Genomic DNA, 11,379 nt, shown 5'->3' with positions numbered 1-11,379 from the left:
CCTTCCTAACAGTAATCATACCTGTGTAGCGAGTGAAAAAAGCAAGGGATGACTCTTTTGTTCTCACCTCTCACCGACCTGATGAGACTGTTAATATATTTCTTCTTGGGACTGATCTGGGAGGTGAAAGTAGGTGATAGAAAAGCAAAGACTGACTTTCAGAACTAGCCCTTCTTCTGAGAACTGAGATCCTTTCTTTGGAGATGTGCATGTTAATTCTAAACCCTAAACATCACAGCCCCTGGAGAAGCCAGGAGTATTAAAGGGTCATCCAAGATTAAATAAAGGATGCATGCGGCAATATCCTGTAAGAAAGAAATGAGCTTATGTTGAGTGAATAATTTTTTGAATGCAGTTTTCTTAGCCCCTGCTATTGTTTGAATGGGTCTCCTTCAAAATTCAGGCTTGGCCAATGTGATAGTATTTAGAGGGAGGGCCTTTAATACGTGATTGGACCATGAGAGCTGGTTCTTCATCAGTGGGATAAAGGCCCTTACAAAAGAGCTCCAGGCAGCATCCTGCCAACTTGCTAGCTTGCCCTTTGCTTTCTACCATGTGAGGGCACAGGAAAAAGCCCAGCATCAAACCAAAAGCCAGGGCCTTGGTCTTGGACTTCCCAGTCTCCAGAACTGTGAAAAATAAATATCTGCTCTTTATAAATCACGTAGTCTCAATCATCTTAACTATAATAGCACTAACTGGACTAAGATTCTGTTACTAGTATATACCATTCCCAGTAACAAAAACTATCCCAGTTATTTCAAAATTAACAGGAGCTAAAATGGGCTAATTTCTCTGGCTTCCACCAGTACCTACTGAAAATACATGCCAATTAATGTCTAACACAAGGCAGCCTATCATGTGGTTATAGACTCCCGAGGGAACAGAATTAAACCATCAAACCCATTTTCTAAGTCTAGGGTGAAAGGTTAATGGATTTACTAAAATGCTAAACAAATTCAAAGCCATATTCCTTAGAGGGAGAGATAAAGGAAAACCTCAAATGCCAGTCTTTCCAATTTTTTTCTCTATTCTGTAAATCTTCTAAATAATGTCAAAAGAACAACAGAAAAACTGTCAAGGCTAAAATATTAAATAATGATTCCTTTGTTACTTCCTTCCCCTGAGAATTTCCTAGATTTCCTAGCAAAGTTGAGTTTCTCTTTCTCTTGGAAGACATAAAAGAATAAGTCAGCAGCAAATGTTATTTGCACTTTTCAGAAGGTAGAGATGAGACTTTCAAAAACAACTAATGTGTCCAGCTTGTCACAATGATAGAGAGGAAAATGACACCCAGAACCAAGAATCCAGCTATGTTACTCATTGCTGGGATCATCCTTTCTTTCTGAGGGTTAAAATATAATATTGTAGTTTAATATATGAAAGTTATATTCTTTGAGCAAAATCTAAGCTCAATTAAAGATGGTGTGGTAGGGTACTTTGTTGCTTAAACACACTCATTTTTTTCCTACCTACCTACCTACCTCCATAGGAGGAGTGTTCCACCCTGTCTTTAGACTTTGGACTTGCCCACACAGCTTTCTTTGGCCAGTGATCTGTTGACAGATATGACATCAGAAGAAGCTTGCAGTGTGTGCACAGCTGTCCTCTATGAAAAGGATCCCTCTGCATTCTTGTCTGCCCCAGAGTAAAGACCAGAAGCAAACCTGCAGCTCAAAGCAGAGCCACTCAGCTGAGTCCAGCCCAGATCAGGCAACTCATGCCAACCAACAGATGCATGAAAAATAAGCACAAACTGCTGGGTGGCACAACAACGTGGGTGTGTTATGGTGACACAGTAGGAACTGACCAAACAGATGAGAACAATGTGGTCTACAGTCTGGAGTCTGAAGACGGTTGATTTCCTCTTAGCTCTGCTTCCTAAGCTGTGTTCCCTAATTTTTAAAGAATTCTCTTTTATTTTTTATACTCTTCAAGAGTTTTATGCATTTTGATTAACATGTAATAATTATACATCTTTATGGGTTACAGTGTGATATTTCAGGACATTTGTAGAGTGCATCCCAATAAAATCACAGGGATTAGCCTTGCAATTTGAAGCCTTTGAGCTTCTCTCTCTCTCTCAGCCCTTCTGTACTGTGGAACACTGGAACATACTTCTCCTATCTAACTATTGCTTTTCCTCTCTTGAACTCATAAGCTTAATTCCCCCAGTTCCCAACCCTTTCTCTAATTTTGCAACTAAAGTTTCCAGCCATCTTTGCTACTGCTCCCATATTCACAACTGAAATTGTTATTTCACTATGTCCGTGTTGCTTGGCTTTTCCTGTTGGAGGAGCAGAGGAAATACCCATTCTCCAGAGTATACTATTTAGATTTCAAACTGAAAGCACTAGAGGAATAGCAAATGCAAAATGGACTCTTTCTGAACCTCTCTTATCTGTCTAAAGATACATCCTCCAAAAAGAACCCAACTGTCATGAATCCACTCCCCCACAATCTTCTAAGGGCCCATTCATCTTCCCAGAGATCAGGTTCTCTCCATAAGTTTCCGACAACCTTCTCCTCTTTTCTTTACAAAGAAGTATATCAGCTTCTAGATCTCACAGGACTTTGGGGTACTCTCTTTTCCTTCATGCAATGCCCTTGTCACATAATAAATCTGTACTCCTTTTCTCCTGTTAATCTGCCTGCTGTCAGTTTATTGCATAGACTCAGTTATTGAACCCTCGGAGGATTGGGGAAAGTCTTCCCTCCTCTACCCTGCTGTTGCACACAGCAATCTGTGAAATTCCCAGGGATGTAAGTGAATCTGAAGTATTTACAGATGTGGTGTCTGCATATTTTTGCTCTTCTATTCTATTTAGAGGAAAAGAGCTCTAAGGTCACTATTTGTTCATGATGCTTTATCACTGTGAAAATCTTATTGCCATGTCACATTTAGAAATTATTTTTATATTACAGAATCTGGATAGAATTCCAAATGAATGAAACTGATAGCATATAATAAGCTTTATTATGTTAGAAAACCACTAATGTAGGTATTCATTGATAAAATGTATTTGGGGATGTAATTTAGACTTTCAAATTGCACAGTGCTCAGTTTTAGCACTGCTGACATTTGATGCCAAATAACTCTCTGTTGCCCTGTGCATTGTAAAATGTTTGGCAACATCCCTAACCTCTACTCAGTAGGTAACAGTAGTACCACAGTTGCAACACCCAAAAATATTCCTTAACATTTCCAAATTCCCATAGTCAAAACTAGTCCAACTGAGAGCCACTGATGGTGTTTTAATTTATTACATTGGAAAGTGCTCCATTTCCCCCTTTTCTTCTTAGTGACTCTGTGAGTTTGCCTGATCTTTGTTTCCTTCTCAATATTTACAAATAGCTCTCAGATTAGAAAACATGCATCTCATGGCACTGAAGTTCAGTTATAATGTAATGAAAATGTCAAAGCAACATTTCTGAAGATAAATTTTTAGTATGTAGGGATCCATGAACACATCATGGGTTATCCTAAATTTTTATTTATTGATTGATTGATTTTAAAATTTTATTAAATAAATTTAAATTTCCAAAGTACAACTTTTGGATTATAGCAGCTTTTCCCCCATAATCTCTTTCCCACCTGCAAACATTCCATTTCCCACTCCCTCTCCCATCCCATTCTTCATCAAGATTAATTTTCAATTATCGTTATATACAGAAGATCAATTTAGTATATACTAAGGAAAGATTTCAACAGTTTGCACCCACACAAAAAAACTCAAAGTATAAAGCACTCATTGAGTACTAGTTATACTGTTAATTCACATAGTACCATACAATAAGGACAGAGATCCTACATGGGGAGTAAGTGCACAGTGACTCCTGTTGTTGATTTAACAATTGACACTCTTATTTATGATGTCAGTAATCACCCTAGGCTCTTGTCATGAGCTGCCAAGGCTATGAAAGCCTTTTGAGTTCGTGAACTCCGATCTTATTTAGACAAGGCCATAGTCAAAGTGGAAGTTCTCTCCTCCCTTAAGAGAAAGGTACCTCCTTCTTTGATGGTCCATTCTTCCTGCTGGGATCTCACTCGCAGAAATCTTTCATTTTTTCATTTAGGTGTGTGTGTGTGTGTGTGTGTGTGTGTGTGTTTCCAGAGTGTCTTGGCTTTCCATGCCTAAAATACTCTCATGGGCTCTTCAGCCAAATCTGAATGCCTTAAGGGCTGATTCTGAGGCCAGAGTGCTGTTTAGGACATCTGCCATTCTATGAGTCTGCTGTGTATCCCACTTCTCATGTTGGATCATTCTCTCCTTTTTAATTCTATCAGTTAGTATTAGCAGACACTAGCCTTGTTTATGTGATCCCTTTGACTCTTAATCCTATCATTATGATCAATTGTGAACTGAAACTGATCACCTGGACTAGTGAGATGGCATTGGTACATACTGCCCTGATGGGATTGAATTGGAATCCCCTGGAATGTTTGTTTGTTTCTTTTTTTTTTTTTTTTTTTTTTTTGGACAGGCAGAGTTAGACAGTGAGAGAGAGAGACAGAGAGAAAGATCTTCCTTCTGTTGCTTCACCCCCCAAATGGCCGCTACAGCCGGTGCACTGCGCTGATCCGAAGCCAGGAGCCAGGCGCTTCCTCCTGGTCTCCATGCAGGTGCAGGGCCCAAGCACTTGGGCCATCCTCCACTGCACTCCTGGGCCACAGCAGAGCGCTGGACTGGAAGAGGAGCAACCGGGACAGAATCCGGCACCCCAACTGGAACTAGAACCTGGGGTGCCAGCGCCGCAGGCAAAGGATTAGCCTAGTAAGCTGCGTTGCCAGTCCCCCTGGAATGTTTCTAACTCTATCATTAGGGGTAGGTCCGATCAAGCATGTGCCAAACTGTACATCTCCTCCCTCTCCTATTCAGAGATCATTTTTCAGTTAAATTTAAACACTTAAGAATAATTGTGTATTAATTAAAGACTTCAACCAATGGTATTAAGTAGAACAAAAAAATACTAAAAGGAATAAAGTAGTAAGTTGTTCCTCAACAGTCAGGACAAGGGCTGATCAAGTCATTGTTTCTCATAGTGTCTCATAAATTTTTGCTTCCCATGTTATATATTAAAGCCAAAATAGTACACATTAAAACTAGTCTGGATCCACACATAGCCTTATTACGTAGATCTAGACATTATAATGACATTCATTAAGAAGATTTTACCTATATCTCATTGTTACCAATTATGTAGAATAAGGAGTGGGACATTTCTCTTGATTTGTGGAAGTTTTGTACTCTGAAAGAGCTACCACTAGTCTGATTTTTATAATTAGACAGTATAAGATTTCTTGCATGTAAACACCATAATCATATTTTGCTTTCAACAAAGAACCATCTGTTTCCTAAGGGATGCACTTCCAGGCATGCAATATTTCATTTAGATATTATGGTGTTGTTATATTTTCCTTGCTATGTGAGCCTCAGTCAATGCAAGTGTAAAGTCTACAAGCGATGTGCTACAATGAGGTAGACTCCCTTTCTTATGTTAGTTTTGAGACTGTGTGTCAATATTTTATGCATAGGATGACATACAAAATATGATAGCATTTGGAACAGTTCATCCTAGAGCCAACTACACTGGCAGATGGTGAGCGCCCTTCACAGGCAACATTCGAGCAGAGGCTACAAGGTCACAACGTTTGCTTGGAGTGGGCAGTTGGCCAATCTAATCTCCACATTCCCTCTGAGCCGAGCACTCCATTATTCTTCTTTCTAAAACCGTAATTTCCACCAATTAACCCTTGGACTAGTCTTGGAAAGTAAATGTTACAAAAGATAATGCCTAATATTTACCACATACATTATCTCATTTATCCTCCATAAAGTCCCATAAATCAGATATCATAATCTTGGTCTTGTGAATGGAGTAAATGAGGCTTAGAAAAACAAAGTACAGAGTGGGTATCTGACGCAGTGGTTAAGATGTCTGTATCCTGTATCAGAGTGCTTGGGTTGGAGTCTTGGCTCCATTCACCATTGCAGCTTGCTGCTAATGTGCGTCCTGGATGGTAGTGGCTGATGGTCCAAATATCTGGGTAGGAGCCACCCATGTAGGAGACCCAGATGGAGTTCCAGGTTCCTGGTTTTGGCATGGTTCAACACTGGCTCTTGCAGGCATTTGGGTAGTAGACCAGCAGATGGGAAAATCTCTCTCTTGCTCTCTCTGTCTCTCAATATCCCTGTCTTTATGCCTTTCCAATAAAAATTAATTTTTTAAAAAAATGAAATCTATGGTACATCCTTCCAACTCAGTGTCAAAGCAGAGATGCAAGCCCAGGTCGAGTTGAATACACAGTCTCTACAGTGATCAGAGTACATGATAAATCTTTAGCCAAGCCATAATATAACAGCCACATATTTTTGCCACAAGAAGTACATCTTCATTAAAATTTTGTGGCTTTCATAATCATGACAAAGTTTTATACTAAACAAAACACCGATTAGGCAAATAAGAGAACAATATTAATAAGAGTATCCTGCTATAAATGTTCTCTAGTTCTTAATTGTATTGGTTCAGAAATATAATTAAATTTTCTACATACACAGAAAATCCTTTCAACTAAAAGGGAATAACAAAGCCATATAATTTTAATTTCATAATTTCTTTTAAAACTGCATATACCAATTTAGTGAAATGTGCATGTTTGTGTGCGTGTGGTTTTAAGAAGTACATTTTTATTCCTAGATTTCATATATTTATGCTGTTCGTTTTCCCATGTTCAGAAAGTTATAAAGAAACATAATTTAAAATAGATCAAAAATCTTGTTTATTGTACAAGTATTTTTCCTGATGGAAGTCAAAATACTATAAAATGAGATGGCTTGTTATATAAATGTATATTACTTGAGAGCAAGATGAGGAAATGTAATGTTAAATGCATGCACCCAAAATGCTGTTTCTGTATAGAAATAATGAAATGTCAGGATCAAGAGAAATCCCATAAATCACTATTATTTATTTCTGTTTTAGTTTATTACACGAAATGCATGAAGCTATGGATTGGAGACCTTTTCTCCTATTAAGTCCACAATTGACTAAATCAACACAATTCTACCCTGTTATTTAAAAAAATGTCATCCTACCTAAATTATGTGATTTCATTTTAGGCATTATTTGACCTTTCCTTTGCTCATATTTTTTATTTATCCTGTCAAGTGTTTGAAAGCTGGTTTGACTTATAATAGTATTTTCCTATGGCAAACAGAATTAAGCAAAAAAAAAAAAATCCCTTCAGAACACTTTATTCTGTTTATATCTCAAACAATATTCAAGAAGGCTTAACAAAATGATGTAAAATAATCTGATGATGCTTAAAAGAAATAAAAAATCAGAAACAAAAATGGTAATATAAAGAGGGAAAACCTTACAATGTGGTTTACATAAGAAGTAAATTTTTATGTAAAATTGGTTGACCGATTAGTCCATTTAGTCCCTACTTAGGGGACATGTAGTGGCTACTACTTCTGAAGATTATGAACAAAAATCTGCAACTCCAGACAAACATGCTCAACTGGTTTCATTTCACTAGGTCAGTTCTCTGTGCACACAAAATCTTTCTGGAAGGACTCCTGTATACAGGCAGTATTGAAGTGACAATGGATACCCTTTCTTCATGCATCTCCTCTGTTCTACCCAAAGCATCACATAGTAAATTTGGTCACATTTGAAGCTGAATTCCATTCAACCAGTAGACACTTATTCTATGTGATTTCATTTCTCCCTGCACATGTACTCTTATGCTTCTGTGAATGAAAGTTTTCTGAGGGCAAGGACAAGGTAATTGATTGCTTTATATTGCTCACAATACCAATCCCACCACCCACAGCTCCTTTTTAAAAAAATCTTATTATAAAAGCAGTCTGTAGGAAGAAGCAACCATTGCCCATCTTTCTAGTATGTGTCCTACTCCAAATCTACTTATTTTAGGGACCCTCCATCCAAATTCCCAAACCTATATTTATAATAAAACCTTGAAAGGAGAGTTGAAAGAAGTTAGTATCAGTCGAATTGTGTCCCTCCCCAAGTTCATATGTTGAGGTCTTTATCCCTTATAGCTTAGCCCTTACTTAGAGGTAGGCAACGTCCCTCACACCTTCAGGAAGCACAAACCCCACTGATACCTGGATCTTGGCTTTGCAGCCTCGAGTTCTGAGAAAGTCAACCTGGTGTGGGTGTGCTTTATTACAGCAGCTCTAAGAAAAAACATAGGAGAATTTGTTTGTTCGCTTCTTAACTTGAAGCAATCGGGTATTCTTTGAGAATGCCTGAACACATTGAAAGAATTATATAGCAGAAGAAAAGCTGAAGTGCATTCCCAGTGGTGAGTTAGAGAGAAGTTTGCAGTGCAAATTCTACAGAAAGCAGAGGACCACGGTGGAGCAGCGTGCAGGGACACCACCCTCGGTTCCTGTAGTTGGGAGCTGGAGGAGACACTAGCTTCTGAATGCTGGGTGAGAGCAGACTGCAGCAGCCTGGCTCACTGGTGATATTGTTTGAGAAAGAACCTTGCAGACCACACTGACTCTGAGTGTGGCCTGGAGCCCTAGCAGGTGGCAAGGTACCCACCTAATCCAGTGAAGGAAAAACACACTTCTTACTCCCGATTCCCCAACAAGTGCACCTGGCAACCAGTAGTAGTGGGGCAGGGAACTATCCTGACACCATTAGAGGCTGCAGTAGTTCTCATGAACACACAACCAGGGGATTTTATCAGAGGGAAGAATCCACATTCCCCATTGCTTTTGAGTCAGGCTGGGATGGTTGGCAGGGGTTTGGGCACCCATTTAGGACTCTGAGGTACTCCCATCCCCTCAACCCAATACAGGCTCCAGAGCTCAAATTGCCAAGGTGTGGCACCCACAGGCAGCTGGCTCTGGGAACATCTCTGCTCTCTCCATGGACAGGACAGGCTTGCAGGGCTAGGAGTGGATCCTCTGTACCCCATGACTATGAAAGCCTTCTGTGATGTAACATGGGAATTCTGTGACCATAGAATATGTGATGTAGCTGGGTCTCTGAGCAATCACAGTGTCTGGCATGAGAAGCTCAGAGCTCCCTGACTGCCTGGGGTAGGTCATTTCAGAGAGTTCCATGCTCACACTGAAGACCACACATTTTGTGTGGCTCATGAGCTTTCATGGCTGGGCGTTGTAGCCACTATGCGCTAACCCTGGGCATTGATCATCAGGGAACAGAGGAGGTGACGTCATGATTACACTTACAAGTGTGATTATAACCTCCCCTATTGTTGACAATAGAGGAAATCTACCACACCCAACTTGGGTGTCACCCTGGATTCTCACCCCACACTTCAGCACCAACCAGAGTTCCCTGCCCACATCCAGCACAAACTTCTGGATACCCACTGAAGGATCGGACACTCCACTAAGCCACAGAGGCATACTTCAAAGATAAAACTCATCAGAAAAGAAAATCAACAAGTGTTTCCACAAATACCTAAAAATAAATGCAAAAACACAAGAAACGAGAACAAGGAAGACAATTCCCCAAAAGGAACACAACACCTCAATACTATAATGTGAAGATGAAGAGATTAATAAAATACCTGAAAATTAATTCTAAATAATGATGATAAAATTATTCATAAACACAGAGAAACAAATTCATGAGAAAAAATCCATACAGGATATGGATGAAAAAATTTTGCAGAGACATTGAGATATTGAAATCAAACTGGAATATGAGAAATGAAGAACTCAATATGTCATATAGAAAATACAGTGGAAAGCCTCAACAACAGACCTGGTGAAGCAGAAGAAAAAGATACAAGCTAGAAGACAAAGCCTTAGAAAGAAATATCTCAGTCAGACATAAAAAAAGAAAAGAAAAGAAATCAGAAAAACTGAAAAGAGTGTATGAGATTTACGGATGCTATCAAACAACCAGACATATGTGTCTTAGGAGATCCTGAAGGCATGGAAAAAGAGGATGGATTAGAGGGCCTATTCAGTGAAATAATAGCAGAAAACTTCTCAAATTTGATGAAAGAAAAGGATATTCAAATATAGGAAGCACATAGAATTCCTACTAGATGTGATCAAAAATATCTTCACCATAATACAGTGTAGTCAAATTTTCAATAGTAAAATATGAAGAAAATATTCTTTTTTTTTTTTTTTTTTTGACAGGCAGAGTGGACAGTGAGAGAGACAGAGAGAGAAAGGTCTTCCTTTTGCCGTTGGTTCACCCTCCAATGGCCGCCGCTGCAGCCGGCGCATCGCGCTGATCCGATGGCAGGAGCCAGGATCCAGGTGCTTTTTCCTGGTCTCCCATGGGGTGCAGGGCCCAAGCACTTGGGCCATCCTCCACTGCACTCCCTGGCCATAGCAGAGAGCTGGCCTGGAAGAGGGGCAACCGGGACAGAATCCGGCGCCCCGACCGGGACTAGAACCCGGTGTGCCGGCGCCGCAAGGTGGAGGATTAGCCTATTGAGCCACGGCGCCGGCCCAGAAAATATTCTAAAATATGCATGAAAGAAACAGAGAACAAAAATCATAATTATGAAAGAATGTTAAGGCAGAAAATCTCCTAATAAAGGCACAAAAGGCAGAAAAATCTCCTAATAAAGGCACAAAGGAAACCCAAAGAAATCAATAGGAATATTTAAAGAAAATTGTAGGATAAAATCATTACTTATCAATAATAATATTGAATGTAAATGGCTTAAATTTTTCAGCTAAAAGACACAGATTGGTTGAGTGTATAAGAACACAAGATCCAACTATTTGCTGGCTACACGAAACACACCTCACCAAAATACATATATATATACACACACAGACTGAATGTGAAAGGATGGAAAAAGATATTCCTCAGTAACAGAAAGCAAAAATGAGCAAATGTAGCCACTGTAATATCAGTCAAAATGGATTTTACACAAAAAGAAACTGTTAAAAAAGACAAACAAGGGCATTATGTAATGAATAAGGAAAAGAAGACACACAAAAAAGGCTACTTCACTTCCAATCCAGCTCTGTTATGGCATGGGAAAGCAGTAAAAGATGGTCCAAGTGCTTGGATCCCTGCACTCACGTGGGAGACCCGGAAGAAGCTCCTGGCTCCTGGCTTCAGTTTTGTCCAGCTCTGGCCATTGCAGCCATTTGGGGAGTGAACCAGTAGATGGAACACTTTCTCTGTCTCTGCCTCTCTCTCTCTCTCTCTCTCTCTTTCTCTCTCTCCCCCTCCCTCTGTAACTGCTCTTTTCAAATAAATAAATAAATAAATAAATCATTTTAAAAAATGATGCTAAGGGCTGACAATGTGGCATGGCGGGCAAAGCCTCTGCCTGCAGTGCCAGCATCCCTTATGGGCACTGGTTAGAGTCCTGGCTGCTCCACTTCCAAT

Source organism: Oryctolagus cuniculus, chromosome 6, assembly GCF_051225735.1.
Source record: "Oryctolagus cuniculus isolate XC-2025 breed Fujian yellow rabbit chromosome 6, ASM5122573v1, whole genome shotgun sequence".
Classification (NCBI taxonomy): domain Eukaryota; kingdom Metazoa; phylum Chordata; class Mammalia; order Lagomorpha; family Leporidae; genus Oryctolagus; species Oryctolagus cuniculus.
The sequence above is the reverse complement of the archived record's forward strand: the minus strand, read 5'-3'. Positions refer to the sequence as shown.